The 20216-nt window shown below is 49.2% G+C and overlaps 1 long non-coding RNA gene across 1 annotated transcript; it reads left to right on the top strand.

Annotated features, from left to right (window-relative positions):
* Window positions 1-10173: 10173 nt before the first annotated feature.
* On the top strand, window positions 10174-18823 carry LOC112405115 (uncharacterized). The gene is made up of 3 exons (XR_003004269.1): window positions 10174-11109; window positions 12934-12999; window positions 18421-18823. It is a non-coding gene; the product is annotated as an uncharacterized LOC112405115 (long non-coding RNA).
* Window positions 18824-20216: the final 1393 nt, after the last annotated feature.

The following is a 20216-nucleotide window of genomic DNA, read 5'->3' as shown; positions in this document are numbered from 1 at the left end:
CAGACGGCAGAGATCTGGAAGATACCCAGAGGGGGAGGGGGTGGGGATGGGGGAAATGGCGTCACGCCCTTGCAGCCCCCAAATCCCTTCAAGTTGTCTGCTACCCTCATATTTTATACTGTTTGAACAAAGTTTTGATTTTTTTCTTCCTACAAAGGTAAAACAGGCATTATGGAAACTTTAATAAAATATAAGCAAGAAACAAGAATAATAAAAATTAAACACTTCAAATTTACTGTTTCCTTTTTAAAAAGGAAATTAAAATATTTTTTTTTCCTTTTGCACTGTCAAAATAGGATCACATTCTTCTTACAATTCTTCATAACCTCTTTTTTTAAAATATATGCAACATATTGTGAACAGCTTTCCATATGGCTGAATGTCATTCTGGAGCAGCTTTTTAGATGGTTATAGAGCACCCTGTAGTATGCAGGTACTAGAATTTATTTCAAAAACTCCCTGCGGTTGGATATTTTGGTGGGTTCCAAATTTCACTACTATAAACAACTCAGAAATGAGCCTTCTTTTATCCATGATTATGTCTAGGATAAGTTGTTAGATGTAGACTTGCTGGTCAAGGATATGAACTTTTATAATTTTCCTACATCTCACCCTGCTGTTTTCTATGTATAAGTTTATCAAATCATCACACTGGACACCTTAAACTTAATACACTTTTATATGTCAATTATATCTCAATAAAGCTGGAAAAATAAATTATTTTTTTTTTAAAAAAAGAAAGAAAATCATCAGATAATTCCCGACTGAGGGACACTCCACAAAGTACCAGATCATTATTCCTCAAACTGTCAAGGTGATCAAAAACAGGGGGAGTCTAAGAAATCGTCACAGCCAAGAGGAACTTAAGGAGAGAGGACAGTAAGATGTAATGTGGTATACTGAATGTGGAGCCTAGAACAGAAAAAGGACATTAGGCAGAAAAGTAAGGAAACCTGAAAACTGTGTGGACTTCAGCTAATAATAATACATCAATATTAGCTCTTTAATGGGAATTCCCTGGAGGTCCAATGGTTAGGACTCCTTGCTTTCACTGCCGAGGCCGTGGGTTCAATCCCTGGTGGGGAGCTAATATCCCTCAAGCCTCGTGGAGTGGCCAAAGGGAAAAAAAATTAGGTCATTAATTATGACAAATGTACTATACTAATGTATGATGTTAATAAGTAGAGGATATCGAGTACAAGGGACCTCTGCACCATCTTCACAGTCTTTCTCTAAATCTAAAACAATTCAAAGTTTGTTTAAATAAACAAGCTTAGTAAAATGTTCATGGTAGAACCGAGGTGGTGGATAATATTGGTGTGCCCTGTACAATTCTTCCGACTTTGTTGTGTGTTTGAAATTATGCATAATTTTAAAAATTATTTTAAAAATTAATGTGTGAGCATTTTGTTTAAACTGAAGGGTAGGAAAATCCTGAAATGCTTCAAGCACCTAGCAAGTAAACAAAAGACTGTAAATTAAAATGAACCGTATAGCACTAATAAAGATGTGCAAATTGCCTCTGAGGTCTCGTCCTCACTTGGTGTGCTATGTTCCTTGCTTTATATTACTCAATGTAAAGTAATTTATAAGGATATTAATAACTTTCCCATCAACTTTGGTTTCCCCAACCCTGGACCCCCTCTTGAGATTTTAAGATTCTTAATCACAATTTCTCCTGAATGCCCCACGGTTGGAGAGATGCTACGTATTTACATATTTCGGCAGATGACCTAGCATCCTACTTCACAGACAAAAAACTGAGGCTACCAGGCCTAACTCCCCCACTTCCTGTCCGCCTACCTACAAACGTATTTATAACCTTCCCACCCTCGCCCCTTCCTTCCAGACTCAGAGAGCTATTTCGAGTTGACTCCTCCCTCTGTCCTCCATCCTCCCCTTTCTAATTCTTCCAAGACAGTCATATCTTCCATCCATTATGTTATTGCTCTTCCAAATCTTCATATCTTCTCTACCAACTCTCTTCACAGCCCCCTCCAAGCCTGTGAATTTCATCTTTTAAACAACGAACTGAGTCCTCCAGAAGCAAAGCAAACCAACCACAAAAAGTCTTTTCCCTCTGCCTCCGTTCCCCTCTTTTTCTCATAGCCAGGGTTCTCAGGAGGACACGGTCTACACTTGCCGTCTGCACACACGTTCATTCCCCAGTGCCTAACTCTGCACCGAAACCTCTGCCCATCTCACTGTTGGCTTCCCCAAGGCCCACAGCAGCAGCCTGTACTGTCAGCAGCAGGGGACCCTCAGGACCCAGTGCCTGCTGGGCATTCTCGCCTCCCCTGGCTTCTAGGACTCGCTCTCCTCCCACCACCACTTTGTCTGATCCTTGTCAGCCTATCGTGCTGGTTCCTCTTTCTCTGGTCACCCTGATAGGTATTAGAGCTCTGTCCTGGACCTTCTTATCATGCCTTAACACACTCTTCCTGCATGACCCCACTCCTCTCAAGGTCTCCATCATTCTGATGACGCCCAGATCTGCACTTCCCCACACAATACAAAGGGCTGACATGTAACTTGTTTTGAGGACCTACTACACACTGGGCACCGTTTAAGCACTTTCCATACATTGTCTCATCTGATCTTTACAACAAGCCTAGGAGGGTGGTACTATGATTGTCATCCCATCTTACACAGAGAGATCAAACCATTTGCCCAAGTTCACACAGCCTGAAGTCAGGATTTGAACGCTGACCCATGCTGTAACCACCACCCTACTCTCCTTGCAGAACATCTCCATCTGGAGTTTCTTCATTTGCCTCAAGCTCAACATGCCCCAAATGGAACTCATATTCTTTCCCCACCTTGTATTTTTAGAGGAGGCTCTATACTTGCTTCTACAATTGGACAGGGAGGAACTCTTTAAGAAAAAGAAAAGAAAAAGAAAATAGTGACTACAAAATCAGGTTCAGAGTCCTGAAGCTTCAGCCTGGACTTTCCCCAACACACTTCCAGTGCCGCAGCAGGGTGACCATCAGAAACACACATCTCATCAACCCTGCTATGACTCCCTATTTTCCTCTGGCTAAAGTCTAAATTCCTTCCCCTAGCATTTCCCAACTCTGGTCGGCCTTGCCAGGCTTACTTCTCACTGTGCTCTCCTTTTGTTCCTTTTTTCAAGAAATAATTCTTGAGTACTAAGGGTTCTGGACCCAGTTCCAATGTGTGTGTGTGTGTGTGTGTGTGTGTGTGTGTGTGTGGTGAGGAGGTTTTCCCACACCACGAAGCAATGCTCAGGGCATCATCAAGGTGTCCTATAACCCAATTCAAATTCTGATGCTATCTTCCTGCAGTTAGCAACAGATCCCGTAAGTTAAGGGCTCAGTCTCACAAGACTGGCCAACTTCAGAGGCCAATCTCAAGTCCAGGTTGTCCCCTGTGCTTCTGACCTACAGGCTGTGGATCAGAGATATCCACAGCTCTCTCCTTAGGTTCTATTAACTTGCTAGAGTGGCTCACAGAAACATTTTACTTACTAGATCATCAGTTTATTAGAAAAAGATATAACCAGGAACAGCCAGATGGAAGAAACAAATAAGCAAGATGGGTGAGTGAGAAGAGTACTATAAATTAACCAAAATCACGTCACTGGGGGTGCTACTTTAGAAGAAATGGTCAAGTCACTTTATGAGAAGGTGACATTTGTGTGAACAGCCAAGCAAAGAGGAATAGAAAGTCCTGATGTGAACAACTTGAGCATGTTCGACGATCAGGAAAGGGTAGGAAGAGTAAACAGGGAGAGGGCCGGGACATGAGGGTGGAGAGGTCTGCAGGGACAAAACCATGCAGCGTCTTGCAGGCCATGGAAAGGAGTCTGGACTTCATTGGAAGTGGGTCAGAGGCATACGTAATTGTTGAGTGGGTGAAGGATTGAGTGAACACGTAAACACAATGCATGTGCATTGTTTCAGATGTAGTTTGTCTCTGGTGTGTCTCTGCCTAGAGCCCTCGGCGCCACCTGTACCTGGACCCACTTCTGACCACCTGGTTGGTGTCAGGTAAGACAACCTTTGTCCTGAACGCCAGGCACGTTGCTGTTGGACAAACTGAGATGCCCCAGGTCCCATCTCAGAAAGGACAGTTATCACCCTTGCCTGGAAACAGCCCAGGGCTAGCCCTTACCTCCTGGTCCAGGGCTGATCTCCTTGCAATCCCTCAGGACTCCTGGGCGAAGAGTGAGGTCATAGACTAGGGTGGCGGGAAGGGCCAGGGACAGTGCAAGAACTGGGAAAACCCAGGAAGTTTGTATATGTGTATATGAAAAACAATAGGTTTAGACAAACATTATTTGCTCTTCCTTTCTTTAAACAAATAATGACCCCGTTGCCTAGAAGTTAAACTGTACCGTCAGAAAGCACCTTTCTTCTTTGCTCCTGTTCTATCAAACCGAGAAAACACCAAAAATCATGTGGTGAGTCTCAGTTCCCCATTTTGTTTATATCCAAGTTGATATTTCCCTTTTGCCACAATAGAAAAAAAAAAAGGAAAAAAAAAAAATCGAAACAGCTTCACTTCCCCTTCCCTCAAGCTCCAGCATGGCAATCCCTCCAGAGGCAGAGCTGCAAATCAAAAGAAGCGGCAGAGTCTTCGGAAGGCAAGGGGGCATCACTCCAAGGCTTAGAAATCGAGGACAAGAGCTGGGAAGCCGGGGGGAGCCGGCATTAGACCAAGCCTCTGAGGGCCTCCTTGAACTTGGCTGGTACGATACCCTCCCCTTTCCCCACGTCGCGTGGGAGCAGATCATCCAGATTATTGTGGGAGCAGCAATTCATGTGGCCGAATTATTTTCCTTTCTCATTTAGTTCTTTTTGTCTTGCTCTTTAAAACAATGTCCAAACAGACTGTGGGCCACACCAGATCATCTAGGGTTCAGTGTTTTGGGAGCTGGTTTTCTGAAAGCCCTGGTCTCAGGAAAGCTTAGCAAGTTGCCGCATTTCACTAGGGGGGCCAATGTGGAACATGTACATACACACACACACACACACACACACACACACACACACACACATGCACACCCCTCCCCTTGCCCCAGTTTTACACCACTCCCCTACCCTCAACCGCAGGAAGTAGATTTCTCAACCAGCAGGGCCGGGTATGAGTCACAGGCAATTCCGTTTTCTTTGGGGGCATAAGACTTCCCTCTCGCTCTTGGGGCCACAAGGGGTTGCTGAGAAGGAGATGTGGTCCTGACCTTGAAGGAAATTCCCATGTCTGTACCGTGGCTGGGGAAGAGCACAGTTTCTTTTCTCAGCCATCTCAAGGGTCAAGGATGCCCTCGTTCCTGGTAAAGGACTGATGTCTGCAGGGGTTGGTGCCACGTGCTGTGTGGATGCTAGGGAGAGGGTGTAGGAAAGGAGGGCTAATATGAACTGTGGGCTCCTCAGCAGAGGCTACCCAAGGTCACGTGATGATGGGGAGTGTGTATGTATGTGTGTGTGTGTACACACACGTATGTGCAGCTGGTTACTGAGGCTTTCAAACTTTCCTCCAGGAGCTGCTGCCTTTGCGGAGGGAATAAAGGAGAAGTCCCTCTCCCCTCTCCCTCCACCTTGGTGGATCCATGAGGAAGGGTGGTCAGGTCCATTGCTCACACAATGTTCTCCTTTTCCTCAAATCAGTTCAGACTAAGCAAAGAAACAGGGTGGTGGCCCTCCCCCAAAATGCATCATGGTGGCAGGAGAGGAAGGGCCCTCCTTGGGGGGACAAGACTCTCCCTGAATCCGTGAGAGTTGTCCCGACGGCTCCCTGGGGATGCTCAAGATGAGTCTTCAGGAAGACTCATACCAGGCATCTTCTGTTTCTTTTCTTTTCTCAGGTGGAAATGATGCATCCCTGTCTTTGTGATCCACCTGCAGGCTGCCCACCATCCTTGAAAGGGACAGAGGGGAGAGAGACAAACCAAGCAAAGCCAGTGGGCTTTGAAAGCAGCCTTAGCTCTGATTGCCGGCGCTGCCCCCAGGGGCCAGCCCTGCCTGAAGCCCTTTGAGCCCAGGTCATTGGAATGCTGCTATGGGGCCATTTGGTGACCAGAGGGGCCTGTGCCTGTCTCAGGACACAGAGGGCTTCTGTTGGCCACTGAAGCCCAGCGTGGGCAGGTGGGAGGGTACCAATCCCAGACAGCAAGTTGATGCAAGATGGCACTGCCCAGCCAAACCACAGGAAGAAGAGAAATTCAGTAAACAGAAGACACTTCACTGAACCCAAATGAGGTAATTGCCTGTGTGGCTGACTTTTAGAAGAAAGGGGAACATGAAAAACGTATTCTTAGCAAGGCTTCTTCAGCAAAGAAAATGTTTCACAGCATGTGTCCTGGTGTGGGTACACTTTGGGCCATTCTGAGTCCAGAGTCCTGGTCACTGGCTTCTCCAAGTTCAGTGCCAAGAGTCCACGATGGCCTCTGCTCTGCCATCCAGGCTGCGGTCTCAGAAAGATCCTTCCACTCTCAAGGTGTGGAGCTAAAGAGGGTTTCCACTCAGATAACCTGAAACCCAGGAAACAGGTTAAGCTCCTCAGCCCCTGGATTAAGTGCTGTTTTGCAGTGCTTACCCCAGCAGAGGGCAGGGCAACATTGCTCTCTTCTCTCCCCACCCCAGCGCCAGGTCCAAGGCCAGAGGAGGTGAGCATTAGCAAAAATGTGGCTTTTTTTCCTTGGGTGGAAAGGCTGAAAGCCTGACTTGCTTCCGGGCCTTTGGCTGGCCTAGGTGCTACGAAGAGGCTGACGTTACTGCTTCGAGCATCAGCGCTGTTGATTGTGCCAGGAGTGTGGGTGTGTGCATGGGGGCTGAAGCCTCTTTCACTCTGGGTTCGCCTCCATCCCTTCCATGGTGAGGCTGGAGAAAAAGCGTGCGGCTTCTCCCGAGGCCTTAACCAACACCCTTGCTCCCATTTAAATCCTGTCTGGCGTCTGTCTCCTGCTAAGGTGACGACACCACTGCATGACGTTTCCTCTTTAGCAAAGCGGGGTCCAGGTGATGTTCAAGGGTTGGCCCCCAAAACCGAAAAGAACAAGAATCGAGGATGGACATGTGCTGTTTCTCAGGAAAACTGCAGAAGCCCCAAATGCATTTGCCAGACAGAGCTCGATCAGCAGAACAGCGGGCTTGGACTTGGAGGCCAGTTCAGTTCCGCCAGTGGGAAGAAAAACAATGCAGAATGTGGTTTTCTAGTTCCTGGGGTTTAGGGAGCTCAGAAACTCCCTCTCTCTCTCTGCCCTTGCTGCACCATTGTTAATTGTGGAGGAAACTCTGCCCTCTCTTAGTATCGACATTGAGCTTCCAGCAACCTCAGTTTATCTGGCAGTGAAATGGAAAACCTCATTTTAAACTCATCACCTATGGTATGAGAGAGGTGGGTGTGACTCCCATGGGCCTTTCCATATCTTCTCCTCCCCCTCAATCACCCTTTCTCTTTCTCCCCTGACTTCTGCTTGTTGTTTCTCTTTTCCTCCTACTCTCAAGGTCCTCTGTCCTCTGTCATCTCTCTGCCCCCTCCAGGCATCGAGATGAAGAGCATGCCACATTCTGGTTAAGAAGTTCTGCTTTGCAGAAACACAGCCAATTTACAATCCTGCCCTTCCCATCTAGGGACTTGTTTATTTATGTTTAGCAACATGAGGAGAGAGGCTTAGCTGGGAGTTTCTGAGGCTGGGGAAAATTACAGTGATACTTGAAAGTGATGCCCTCACCAAGGTGCTGAGCTGGTGCTGTGCCCAAGCGGCCACTGAGCTCTGAACAGAGGGGCTTGTGGAGGGGAGGGGGGTGTCGGAAAGGAGGGAGGCTAAGGTTCCCCCTTGGAGTCATGGTTAACTTTCTCCGTGTTCCCAAGCCAAGAGACAGAGACAGAAGCACAGAGGGAAAGAGGGAGACAGAGCAAGACACAGAGAGAGCCAGAGAGACAAAGAGAGACCAGAGAGGGGAGAGACAAAAAGTCCAAAGGGTAAAGGGAAAGAAAGGGGTGTGGCAGTTCTTGAATATGATTAAAAATCACAAATAAGATTTGAAGAGAGGGGAAAGGGTTTAAAAGGGATTTTCCCCCTTATTTACTACTAAATGAAAGAGCCCCTGCAGCAGGTGACTGGCGACCAAGGGAAGTTCCATAAGAACCAAGACCAGTTAAGTGGCAAGGTCCCCGAGCCTTTGTTCCTGGCCTGCAGGGCAACTTGTACCTTCTGCATTTTTCTGTGGTGCAGGGTGGTTGAAAAGTACGGTAGACCAGGCACTGCAGCTTGTCCTGAAGAGCCAGGTCATGGGTTGATCTGTCTGGGGTGTCTCATGTCCCCCATTCCATTAGATATCCCTGTCCTACTAACACCTCTCCCCCCAAGCTGTAGATGATGTGTTAAAGCAGGGAGTGCAGGCCCAGGATCATACATATCCCAGCTGGAACTCAGGACCTGCCACTTACTAGCTATGTGTTTGAACCAAATCCCCTAATCTCTGCGAGCCTTGGTTTTCCCATCTGGAGAATGGAGGTATTAATATCCCACAGTGTTATTATAAGAATTATTAATAATATTAGCACACTATTAAACAAGGAAACAAGTAATGGTCTTGGCTTTTAACCAACACATACTGAACACCACACTGTAGGTGTGTGTCATACATTCATGAACCCAAGTCGTCCTCACATCACCTCCACCAGGTGTGGACCACAAACATTCTCACTTTTTTTTTTTTTTTTTTTTTTTGAGCACAGGCTCCGGATGCGCAGACTCAGCGGCCCTGGCTCACGCGCCCAGCCGCTCCGCGGCATGTGGGATCCTCCCGGGCCGGGGCACGAACCCGTGTCCCCTGCATCGGCAGGCGGACTCTCAACCACTGCGCCACCAGGGAAGCCCAACATTCTCACTTTTCACATGACACTGAGAAAGGCAAAACCAAAAGTTCCTGCTGACAGGGTGGCTCCAACACCCTTCCCTTTCACAGCCAACACATCATAGGCGAACAAGATACGTGAGCTTCCTTTCCTTCTCCACCTACCAATGGTTTGGCTTTCTGTTTGGACAGGCCCATTCCCTGCAGCTGGAGTCCAGCCCTGCAGAGCTGCAGAACCCTGGAGAAGCAGCCCAGCCTTGGAGGGTGTCGGGAAGCACCTCGTCCCAAATCCATCAGCCAATAGCTGGCGGAGGCACCCTGGGCAAAATCATTTTCTCTCTCTGAGGCCTCTGATTCCTCATCAGAGGAATAGAAGTAGAGGTGATGCTAAGGTTGTTCCTGCCCAGACAAGTTATTTCGAGGACCCAGGGTAGGGAGGCGGTGTTATCAGTACAGAGAAAAGCCACAGCTCACAATGACGGGCAGAATTCTCTTCCTCTCTCTCAGCCCCACCAAGAGCCTCTGTTAGACCTATAGACCCTCGGGGCATAGGCTGGGCTGTGGCTGCATCCAGACTTTAGAAGGGGAAAAAGGAGGACCACACAACCTGAAACTTACTCTGACATGGGGTTTAGGCCCCCAGTCCATTGAGAGCAGTCAAATTTCAGGATAAAACACATAGGTTGAGAGATCAGACATGTGGGGCTTCAAGTCCATCTTAAGAGTCTCTTCCTAGCTGTGTGACCTTGAGCAAGTCACTGTCTCTCTGAGCCTTAGTTTCCTCATCTACATAATGGGAATAAAACTAGTGCTACCTCGAAGGGTAGATGTAATAAAGCAAGGCTTAGAAAGCACCTAGCCCAGCCTCCAGGGCACAGCAAATGCTCATCCACGCTGCTGCCCCTGCACCTGTGCTGAGAGCCGAGGGGCTGTGCTCCCGGGCTTCCCATCCCCACCTGACTCAGGGCCTCGTCCTGCCACCGCTGTCCATACCGGGTACGAGTGCCACTTGCAGGGTACGTAAAATGGCGTTTGAAAGATGAAGGCTCTGTGCAGCTCATGGATTTTCTGTTTAAATTTACTGATTCCCTAATTATAATCTCAGCAAGGAGGAAAGGACCGAGACCAGCAGGGGCTGTCGAAGAACAATTACTTGGCAATTTTCTTTTTACCAGCGGAAGCGAAGGGAGGTGTAGGAGCACAACACAGGGAGCTCAGATGGGTGGCTGCCTGGGAGCCGACTCAGCCTTTCTTTGGAGGGCAGCCACGGGGATGGTGCTTGGGGGGCAACGGGGGAGGGGGAGCTGGCGGGTGGAGGGGAACTTACCCATAAAGTGACATCTCTTTGACATCCCCCTTTCTTGCAAAGCTGAAACAGAGGCTGCTCTCCCCTTCCTTCCTGGTTAACAGATAACTGTAGGGCACATACCTATTTGACAGATCTTTCTTTTTCTTTCCTAATCTCCAAAAGTAGAAAGAACACTTGCATAGAATTATCCAGGGTGCTTGTCAGAGATTCAGGCCCCAAAGTCTCACCTCAGACCTACAGAATCAGCCTCTGCCACCTGGGGGTGGGCACTGACATCTGCACGTGGCTAGCGGCCTGGGAGATGCTCACAGATGCTGAAGGCCGAAAGCCCCCCACGGTGGGCTGTAAACTCCTCGAGCCCATCCTGTTTCCACATGGCAGCAAGATGCAAGGCTGGGCCCGGTGTCTGACACCTGGCGATCCGTCATTGCATCCTTGGACAACTCAGCTCATCACCTCTTGGATGCCTGGGGTCACCCGCTATGGAAGTGTCAGACGCAGAAAAGGATGGCTGAAGGCTTGCCTTGTCCTCTGCACGGAGTGGCCCAAGCCAGTACTTTGTCATTTGCAGAGTGTCAGATCCAGAAGGACTCTAAGCAAGCAGTTTCTGAGCGTGAGAACAAAGATGCCTGGGCTTCAAAATGTGGTTCCACCGCCACTTACCAGCAAGACAACTTTGGACGTGTTGCAGCACCTCTCTGTACTTCACCTTCCTCAACTGTAAAAATAAGACAATAACAGAACCATCTTCCTGGGAGGATAACTTACGATTACGTGGGACACATGCACACCAATGCACGTGTACGCCCATGCACGCGCACACACAAACATGCGTGCGTGAACACACGGTACCTCACAAAGTGCCGGGCATCTGCGAGCTGCGAATTGACTGCTGTTGCTGGAGGCTTACTACACTCTAAGCACAGTACTGAGTGCCGTAGCTGGATTTTCTCATCACATCCTCACCACCTGGTAAGTAGGTTTTTGTCCCATTTTACAGAGGAGGGAACTGAGGCTCAAAGAGATGAAGTGACTGGTGCCAGGTTAAAGAAGCAGTAAGGTTGGAGCCACTGGTTTATTCATAAAATATTGACTGCTCTGTGTGTGCCAAGCTCTATTCAAGGCATTGGGGATTTTGTGGAAAAGAAGATAGACAAGGTTCCTGGTCCCTTGGCAATCACGTCTGTTTGGGGGAGATTTGGAGACTGACTCTAAATTGTCTGACTCCAGAGCCCAGATGTCTGCCCACCACGTGTACTGCCTTCTTCATAGGCGATGGGTCTTATGATCATTGTCAAGCACACGGCCAAGCCTCTCCCATCTCCTGTCGCTGCGTCTGGGTCCTGGGACTCTGTACTCGGAACAGAGTGGGACTTGCTGAGAAGAGCTCTGATCCTGGGATGGGGAAGCAGGTTGAGGGTAGAATACAGACCACCAGGTTCAGAGTGAGGGTCGGAGGGTCTCAAAAACTGTGAGTAGAAACAGTACTCATTTTACAGTCAGATCTAGCCTTTGCTGCTTGTGATTCCTGAAAACGTTGTCCAAAGTGCGTTGAGATCTCCCCATCACTAGGAAGGATACCTGCTCCTCCCCCAGGTCCCCTGACCTACATCTTCTCAGGATCAGAAGGGCGGTCACCCCTAGCCAGGTGGGCTGCAGATCAGGGAGTAGGAACCTAGGCTCCCTCTAGTGAGACAGTGGGGGACCTGCGTTCTAGGCGCAGAGCAGCCTCTCTGTAGGACTTCCTCCCTGTCAAGAAGATGGTGGGGTTGAGAGAGTCCTGGTCAAAAATAGCCCCTCCTGTGGCTGCCAAGAACGGCAACAACTCCCCGGCAGAGCTGTCTGGAAAGCTCACTCTTCTGAGGTCCTTGCCTCTGCACCTAAACTTCCCCCAGCTGTGCACACACAGATCCCTGGGTTCTGGCCCCATGTGGCTCCCTCAGCCTCTGCACCTAAACTTCCCCCAGCTGTGCACACACAGATCCCTGGGTTCTGGCCCCATGTGGCTCCCTCAGCCTCCACACCATACTCTTTGCCACACCAAACAAGCACTGCTTTCCCTGCTGGGCCCGTTGGGCTGGGCTTTCCCCTGGCCCCTTCCTGCTCACCCCGCTGCTCCCTACCGACTGGGGGTGGGCCATGACAGAGATTGGCCCTGAGCCCCATTTCCGTGCTCAGCTTTTCCTCCTGGAAGCCACCCCATAGTATTTTTGGAGTCACTTAACATCCTAACGATTAGCAAACTCTTGCAACCAGACGCCTGGGCTCTGTTGAGTCAGCAGAGGTCCCAACAGCAGTGGAGAACAGACCGTGGGCAGCGTCACTTCGAATGAGTCTCGTGACCTCTCAGGGCTGCAGTCTCCTTGCCTGAAAACTGAAACAAAAGGCTGAGGTTAAAAGGGACAAAATATGGGAAAGCACTTTGGAAAGTATAATGCACAAGCCGCTGTTAGTATTTCTATTATGTTTGAAACCGGGAAATCGGCTGAGATGCCTTATCCTTTAGGATTCCAATGGCTTTTCTTGGATGTCCCCCCACCACGACCATGTAGTGGGCCCCTTCTGCTCTCAGTCTCTCTGCTATTATGTAGATGTGGGGAGAGGGGTACGGAGGGCAGGGTGTTCCCAGTCACCTGGACTTCTGAGCACCTGCCAACGCTGAATTAGGCCAGCTTAGGGAACTGCTTGGTTTCATAGGTACCCTGATTCTATTCCACATCAAATCCATCTGAATTTGTAATTCAATCCCTTCTCCTAATTTTCACTTTAAAAATCTGACAAATCCTTTGTATGTAGCCAACGTCATGGGAAGTCTGGGGAGACAGACGGAGCTTACCTCACGGCCACACAGACAACTTAAAGGTGAGTTTCGACATCTCCCTAAACATCCCTTGGTTATTCCCAATACCTGGAGGCCAGCCTCCATCTCCACTTCCCTAAGCCCTCTTCAGCTCTCTCCCATCCCAAATTCCTACCACAGAGAAGTTTAGGTCTTTCTTTCTTCAAGGACCCACGCCTCTATCTACAAAGGCAATCCCTTCCCTGAGAGGAGCTTAGGTGTCAGTTGAGGGGATAATAACTTCTTTCTCTCCACTACACTTTATCTCTGGACTCCCCCATTCATGTGGGTAAGAGATAGGAAAGAATGAGGGCTGATGGGATGCTACTGCAGGGGCAGAGAGTGAGGACGTCGCAGAGAGGAGCTCCGAGGCTACACAGAGTTCTGCCCCATAGTTATTTTGGAGGGGGTCTTAGCCCCTCAAGTCAGAGAATCAAACTCAAGCATTTTTTCCTCTACATGGCAGAGTCTTAATAAAGGTTTGTCCTGAGCTGACCTAGTTCACTAACATATTAAGGAAGGCAGAACCCATACTCTTTCCAACCGAAGCTGAAGCCACAGAAGCAAAAGGGCCCTGGAAACGCCTCCAGGCCCATTGTGTCTGGTCCTTTGTCCTACTGCTCTGGAACCTCTGAAGCCCAAGGACACCCAGCTCTCAGACTCGTGGCCAGAGACAGAGACAGGAGATGTGACTGAAGCTTGTGAGTAAGGAGGGGAGACGCACAGTCATTGCAGACTCCAGATCATTCCATGTGGGATCAGCACACCCTGGAGAGGCAGCCGCGGGTCTCTTCATCTGTATAGTGGTCAACATCTTAACAATAACAAGAGAAAATGATAATAGCTGCCCTTATTTGAGCGCTTATTATGTGCCACGTCCCTACACACATTTTTCATTGAGTACGGTAATCATATGATGTAACTACCCTCATTTTACAGAGTGAGGACTGGAAGAACCGAGGCTTAAGAGGCTTCGTTGGTCTAGAGGTGACATAGCTCGGAGGTGTAGGAACTGGGCTTTTAACCATCACATGGCCCTGCCTCCTAACCAGTATACTATTTAACACTTGTATCAATTCTCAACTTAGAAATGAACTTCTCAGGTACGATTTTATTTACCCCTCACCTCGATATACCCAACCTGGAAGCTATGTTACAACCACGTCACAGACAAGGAAACGAGGCTTAGACAGATGACAAGGTTCGTCCGCCTCTCCTCGGCTCACTGGAATTCGAGGGCGATGCCAAGGTAAAAGGTATTGACATTCTGCAGTGGAAAGATAACCTGGGGCGGGGGGAGTGTATATTAAAGGAGTGAGCATCTCCCTCCCCAGCATGAGTAAGCTTACGGACTAGATGGAGAAAAACAACACAAACCACCCAAAAAGCTTTCACATCCCCTTTGGTATGCCATTGCCTCCTGCCCTTCTGGGAACATGCCAGCTTGGCACTGAGCTTGAATTCCTCTAAGAGTTGAGTTGGTTTCACTATTTGAGGCTCTGGGCACAGTGACAAGGGCAGGTTTTCTCGGATCTGCAGTGAGCATTACACCAGAGTTTGGGAAATAGCCCCTACTCAGCACTGCACCGATGCAAATGCCCCAGTGTCTCCCTCCTGCCCACTAGCCGCCCAGGACTCTGTCGGCCCCACTGGGGGCTGATGTAATTACCAATATGAGGATGAAATATTTAAAGGGACTTTTATTTAACCGGTAAGTGCCTCCTCTCCAAGTTCCCTCCATCACTGCCTCTAGATGGATTTCTAGAAGGATTGTTCTGACTTAGACCCGGAGCTGCCTGTGGTTTGGCCTTGGTCATGTGACCATTCTTCCGGCTTTCTTGGTGGGTGGCCTTAAAGGTGGAAGGGACTAGTCAGTCTGGCCTGGCTGTGAATGTCAGGGGCAGCCCCTCTATTCTCCATGACCGGATCTGGGGAAACAGGACTGTGACTGGTACAGAGAAAGGGAGACAACCGTAGAAGCAGAGGGGACTGGCCACCCATGACGAATTACCTCTTTACTATTTCTGACACCCGCCTTGGTGCCACAAGGGATTTGGGTCATTTGTGACATTTATGTAGTAAAATATAAAATGCAAGTGACCCAAAATCTGAAGGCAGTGTAGAATTTGGGTTAAAAACGCAGGCTCTCCACTCTCATTGTCATTGTTGTGGGAGAGGCAGCCTCTCTATCTGTGCAGGGGCCCCTAGAGTGACCCAGGACTGTTGTGATTTTAGCAACTGAAAGTAGCTGCCTCCCCAGAAGCTCCTTGGTCCTGGGGAAACCAGGACAGTTGGTCACCCTGCCCGTTTAACACCAGAATCAATTCTGACAGTTGGGAGGTCTTATCCCCATTTTAAAGATAAGGAAATAGAGGCTCAGGAAGCTGGAATACCTGGCTTATGGGCACACACCTAATGAGTGGTTACGGTGGCAACTTAAGTTGAAGTCTCATGAGCTCCAAAACCCACGTTATCCATGGTGCTCTAAACCAGACAAGATCCCGACCAGAGCAAAATTTCAAGCCTGTTTTGGTGGATTTATTCAAAAGAGCTTGGTGGCTGGAGGAACCCAGATTGTCTCCATGAACAGTGGGGAGGTGGGCATTCCTCCTTGGGCTGCCCTTGGCACTGGGGATGGAGCAGAAAACAGACCTGGTCCCACTGTCTGGGAGCTTGCAGACTGGGGGGACAGACATCAGGCAGACACCTATATAAAACAGAGTCAGGGAAGGCCAAGTGCCCTGAAGAAAGATACACGCACACACACCTGCCCCCGCCGGGTAAGGGAATCGGCGGTCAGAGGGGCGCCTTCCCGACAGAGTTGTTGGAGGGACCTCTCTGCGGAGGTGACATGTGAGCACAAACCTGAATAAGGTGAGAACAACTTTGTGTGAATAGCATTCCAGGCCGAAGAAGTGCAGTGCAAAGGCTCTGAGTCCAGAACATGCTTGGCCTGTGTGAGGAACAGCCGGGGGCCCGCGAGGCTGGAAGGGAGTGAGCGAGGCAGAGGCTGCCGGGACCTTAACCCAGAGCCTTGCAGGGAGGCTGCTGGAGGGTTCAGGGCAGGAGAAAGTCAGGACTGTGAACTGGAGGTGACAGAGATCAGCCCCTGCTCCCCACCACAGTCTCAGCCACAGCAGCCATGTCCCCATGGGCCCCAGGGCTGTGGTCTCCTCTGGCCAGGTGGCTCAGGGTCAGGGCCACCGAAGTGGGAGATGAGGGTGGAGTACCTTCCCCTGTGTCCCTGGTCGAGTGGCTCAGCTCCCTTAGTCTACCTTCCTCCTTGTCTCAGCATCACTCCAGGGTCAGAATCCTTTGTCCAGGCATCAAAGTTCTCAAGACGCTCTCCGTGCCCAGCACCATGTTGGGATCTGAGGGAGCATGGAGTACGTGTCAGGCCTGGGATAGAAATGTGAACAAAAGAGACACACTCTCCCTGTTCTCCGGGCAGCTTACATGCAGGGAGAGAGGCTGTCATTAAACCAACAGACACACAAAGGGGTCCACATTTATATGCGAATGAATACAATTGTGTATCCTAGGTGAGATGAAGTTGGAGAGATAAACAGTGGCGGGATCACAAGGGCCTTGAAAGCACTGCCAAGCAGCGTGGGTGTGATTTTGAAGGCAATGGGAAGTCATTGATGGAATGTAAATGAGGCACTGACTAAGCAGATTCACTGTGAGAAATGGGCCAATCAGAGAGGTACTAAGGAAGCAGAAGTGACAAGAAAGGGGGATAGCTTGGATGGAACTAATGATGGCATGGAAAGACGGGAGACTTGGGTAGTTCTCCCCCAGAATGGATGTCCACCAGGAACCTCAGAATGTGACCTTATTTGGAAATAGGGTCTTTGCAGTTGCAATTAGTTAAATTAAGTTGAGGTCATACTGGATTGGGACCATTGTCCAATGACTATTGTCCTTATAAGAAGAGAAAGCAGAGACACAGGAAGAAGTCCACGTGAAGATCAAAGCAAGGTTGAGAGGGATGTATCTACAAGCCAAGGAATGCCCAGGATTGTCGGCAATCACTGGAAGCTAGGAGAGAGGCAGGGAGCGGATTCCCCCCTGAGCCTCCAGAAGGAACCAACCCTACCAACACCTTGATATCAAACTTCTGGGCTCCAGAACTAAACTTCAGTGAGTGACTAAATTTCTGTTGTTTTAAGCCACCCAGTAGGAGGTAATTTGTTATAGCAGCCACAGCAAACTAATACCGAGGGGAAAGAGGATGAGGGAGAAATCAAGAATGACCCCCAGTTTTGTGACCTGGGTATCCTGGGAGGCTATGGTGTGGTTTGCTGAGCTAAAGAATATGGGAAAAACCCATCTGGGCTATTTGCAAAGAGCAGGGCCCTGCAGACCCAGAAACAGGACAGGTATATTCTGATGAGAACATAAGAATTAAAGAAGAATCTAGAATCACTTGTATCTAGGAATTGGGACCCCAGCACTAAAATGTGCATTTTGTAAAGCTGTGTCCTGCTTTCAGAGAGCCTCCGGGACGCAGTGGTGAGACACAAGGAGGCTGACTTATAGGGCTCTCTGTTGGTCAGCCTGGGGCAGCCAGACCACACCTGTGACCTCTGGTATCCCACTGAAGCTGGCTCTTCCCTTTCCACGCTTACATAACACAGGGGTTCCGAGTCCAGTTCTGAGCATAGTACGCAAGGGTGGGGGTCAGGAGAAGGCAGCACTGGGCCGGACGTGTCGATGGGTAGCAAAGGGGTAGCATCTGGGGCCACCAGACGGAGAAGGGGAGGTTTCAAGGACCCCCTTGGTCTCTCCCCATCTTTTCCCTGGAAGCCTCTGCAGCTGCACAGTCCCCCTTCTCGCCAGTTGCATAGCAAAACCGTGGTTCCTCCAGCTCCGAGCCAGGCCCTGCAGACGTGCTGACACAGTTGAGGGCAAAGGGCGTCAAGACCCCAACACGAGGCGCCCTGCCCTCAATACCAATGAGCCTGAGCAACTCCAGCCAACAGCACTCATGAATCTCCATCAGCTCTTAGGCATCATTTCTCATAATGATAATGGAGAAGGACACGGAGCCCCACTGGGAACATGGAGGCCTAGAGCAAGGTGAATCCCTCTCTGAGGACCACACTTGCACAGAACGGAGTTTTCTGAGACTCAGAGGAAAAAAAAAAAAAAAACAAAAACTGATTTAATTCTGAGGAAATTGCCTTTTTTACCCACCTGTGTAAGCCTGTATTTAAATGTTAATATTTTGGGCCTGCTGGGATGCCACATTTATTTTCTCCTAAGCAGAAACAAAAAATCATTTATTTATGAGAATTCTAGCTCCTACCCTCTCTCCTGAGTTCCTTACTTTCATTTCCATCGACGAGCTAGACTTTTCTCTCCCTAAGACAAATGGAATCTGTAACCATTTCACTCCCCAGACCTGATCCTCTTTGTATCCTTCCTGTTTCTGTTTCTAGGAACACCGGTGGCTTTTGACTCCCTCCCGTCCCTGAGACTTTCCTCTGACCAGTCACCAGTCCCATTGACTCCACTTCCTCCCCTGGAGTGAATCACCAAGTCGGCCTGAGAGCCTCCACTTCCCCATCTGTAAAATGGGTAAAATTAAATCATAATACCAACCTCATGAGTTTGTGACAAGACCCAGATAATCCAAATACAGCCCCCAGCACAGATTCTGACCCCCATGGAATCTGCCCTTTTCCTCTTGGTGGTTGTTCTATTATGAGCTGTTCAGTGAGCTCTGAGACGACTCAGTCCTTCTGATCAGAAAAACAGACACTGGTCACTATTTGCTTCAGAGTATTTTCATGCTCTGAAATTCTCTACCTTATAAATGTGTTTGTTTATGGTCTGAGCACCCCTCCCCCACTCCACCTGGAACATGCAATTTCCTCAAGGGAAGGGATTTTGTCTTTTTGGCTGGCGCATCCCCAGTGCCTGGCACATAGTGAGATTCTAGAGTTTTAGAAGGGAAGACACCTAGACTGTGCCGGTTATTAAGCTACTGACCCTCAGCTTCAAGGGCTCCCTTCCCTGCCCTGATCCGTGATGCTGGGCTGGGACTCTGCCAGCCACCTCTCTGCTTTGCCAGCAGTGCCAAGACAGGCTGTGCCATGGCGGAGAGGGAGGCTGCAGGCTGGAGAGGGGGCCTTGTCCCTTCCAGGCAGCTTCCTGCTCCTGCCCGTGTCCCCACAGCCACAGTGCTTTAGCCTAGCAGTGGCGGCAGCTTCCAGTTTCTGATATATACTTTTTTGAACTCCCAGAATCAATCTCATAGCTCTGCCTCAGAGATGCTAGCACCAGCCAGCCAGCACCCCTTCCTCAAAGGTCTGAGTCTCACTGTCCCAGAGTCCCTCCTCCAGGCTTCCAGGTCCTGAGGATCCCAGTTCTTTATGTTGTCACCCCTACCCCCAGCCCCAGCACTAGAGCAGGCACAGCTGCTTCCTGCAGTTACCACCTCTGTGAGGCCTCACTGTCCCCCTTTGCCTTTCCGGTCCTCCAATACCTGCTTAACACGTCCTTACATGAAATTCTCTCTGTTAAAATAGCTGGTGTGGCTTGTGTCTCCTGGCTGCTCTGTGACTGAATCTGTGCCTACTCTCCACCTCCCTCCCATCCCCACAGCTATGGCCGTGGAGGGAATTCCCTCCAGGATGAATGTCTCCATTCTCTCTCCACGATGTTTTAGGGATGGGGAGTTTATGATTTTAAGGGACAGCTGCTTTTTTCTTTTAATAGCGAGGCAAAACGCATCTCTCTCACACTGCCAGTGGCTTTAATTTTGAACCCTGATGAGATACTAAATAAGTTTCCGTGAATTTTCGAGTCAAATGTCAAATGGTCTTGACTCAAGATGGCTGTGTGACCATCAACAAGTTACTTTCTTTCTCTGAGTCTTTCCTCACCTGTAGAGTCGGTTAACTTAATAGTACCTGCCTCACAGAGTTATAAGGATTAGATCTGGGCAAAGTGAGCATTTAGAGCAGTCACCTGCACGTAGAAGGCATTCAATGAATCCTGCTGTCATCGTTATCATTATGAGGTCAGCCTCTCCACCCTCTAAAGAATAGCATGTTTGTCCTGTCTTAGCCTTGCACTCAGAGAGGTCAGTGCACTTCCCTGGGCCCAGATGCCATCTGGAGCCCCCATCTGCCTCTCCTCCTTCCCCCTGGAACTAGTTTGTGAAGATTCCCATAAACAGTTTCAGGTGGAGAGATAACTGTCTTCCCAAGTTCCTTTGGCTAACGCACAC

This window comes from Neophocaena asiaeorientalis, unplaced genomic scaffold (assembly GCF_003031525.2).
Source record: "Neophocaena asiaeorientalis asiaeorientalis breed wild unplaced genomic scaffold, Neophocaena_asiaeorientalis_V1.1 scaffold268, whole genome shotgun sequence".
NCBI lineage: Eukaryota > Metazoa > Chordata > Mammalia > Artiodactyla > Phocoenidae > Neophocaena > Neophocaena asiaeorientalis.
Note: the sequence above shows the minus strand (reverse complement) of the source record. Positions and strands in the feature narration are given on the sequence as shown.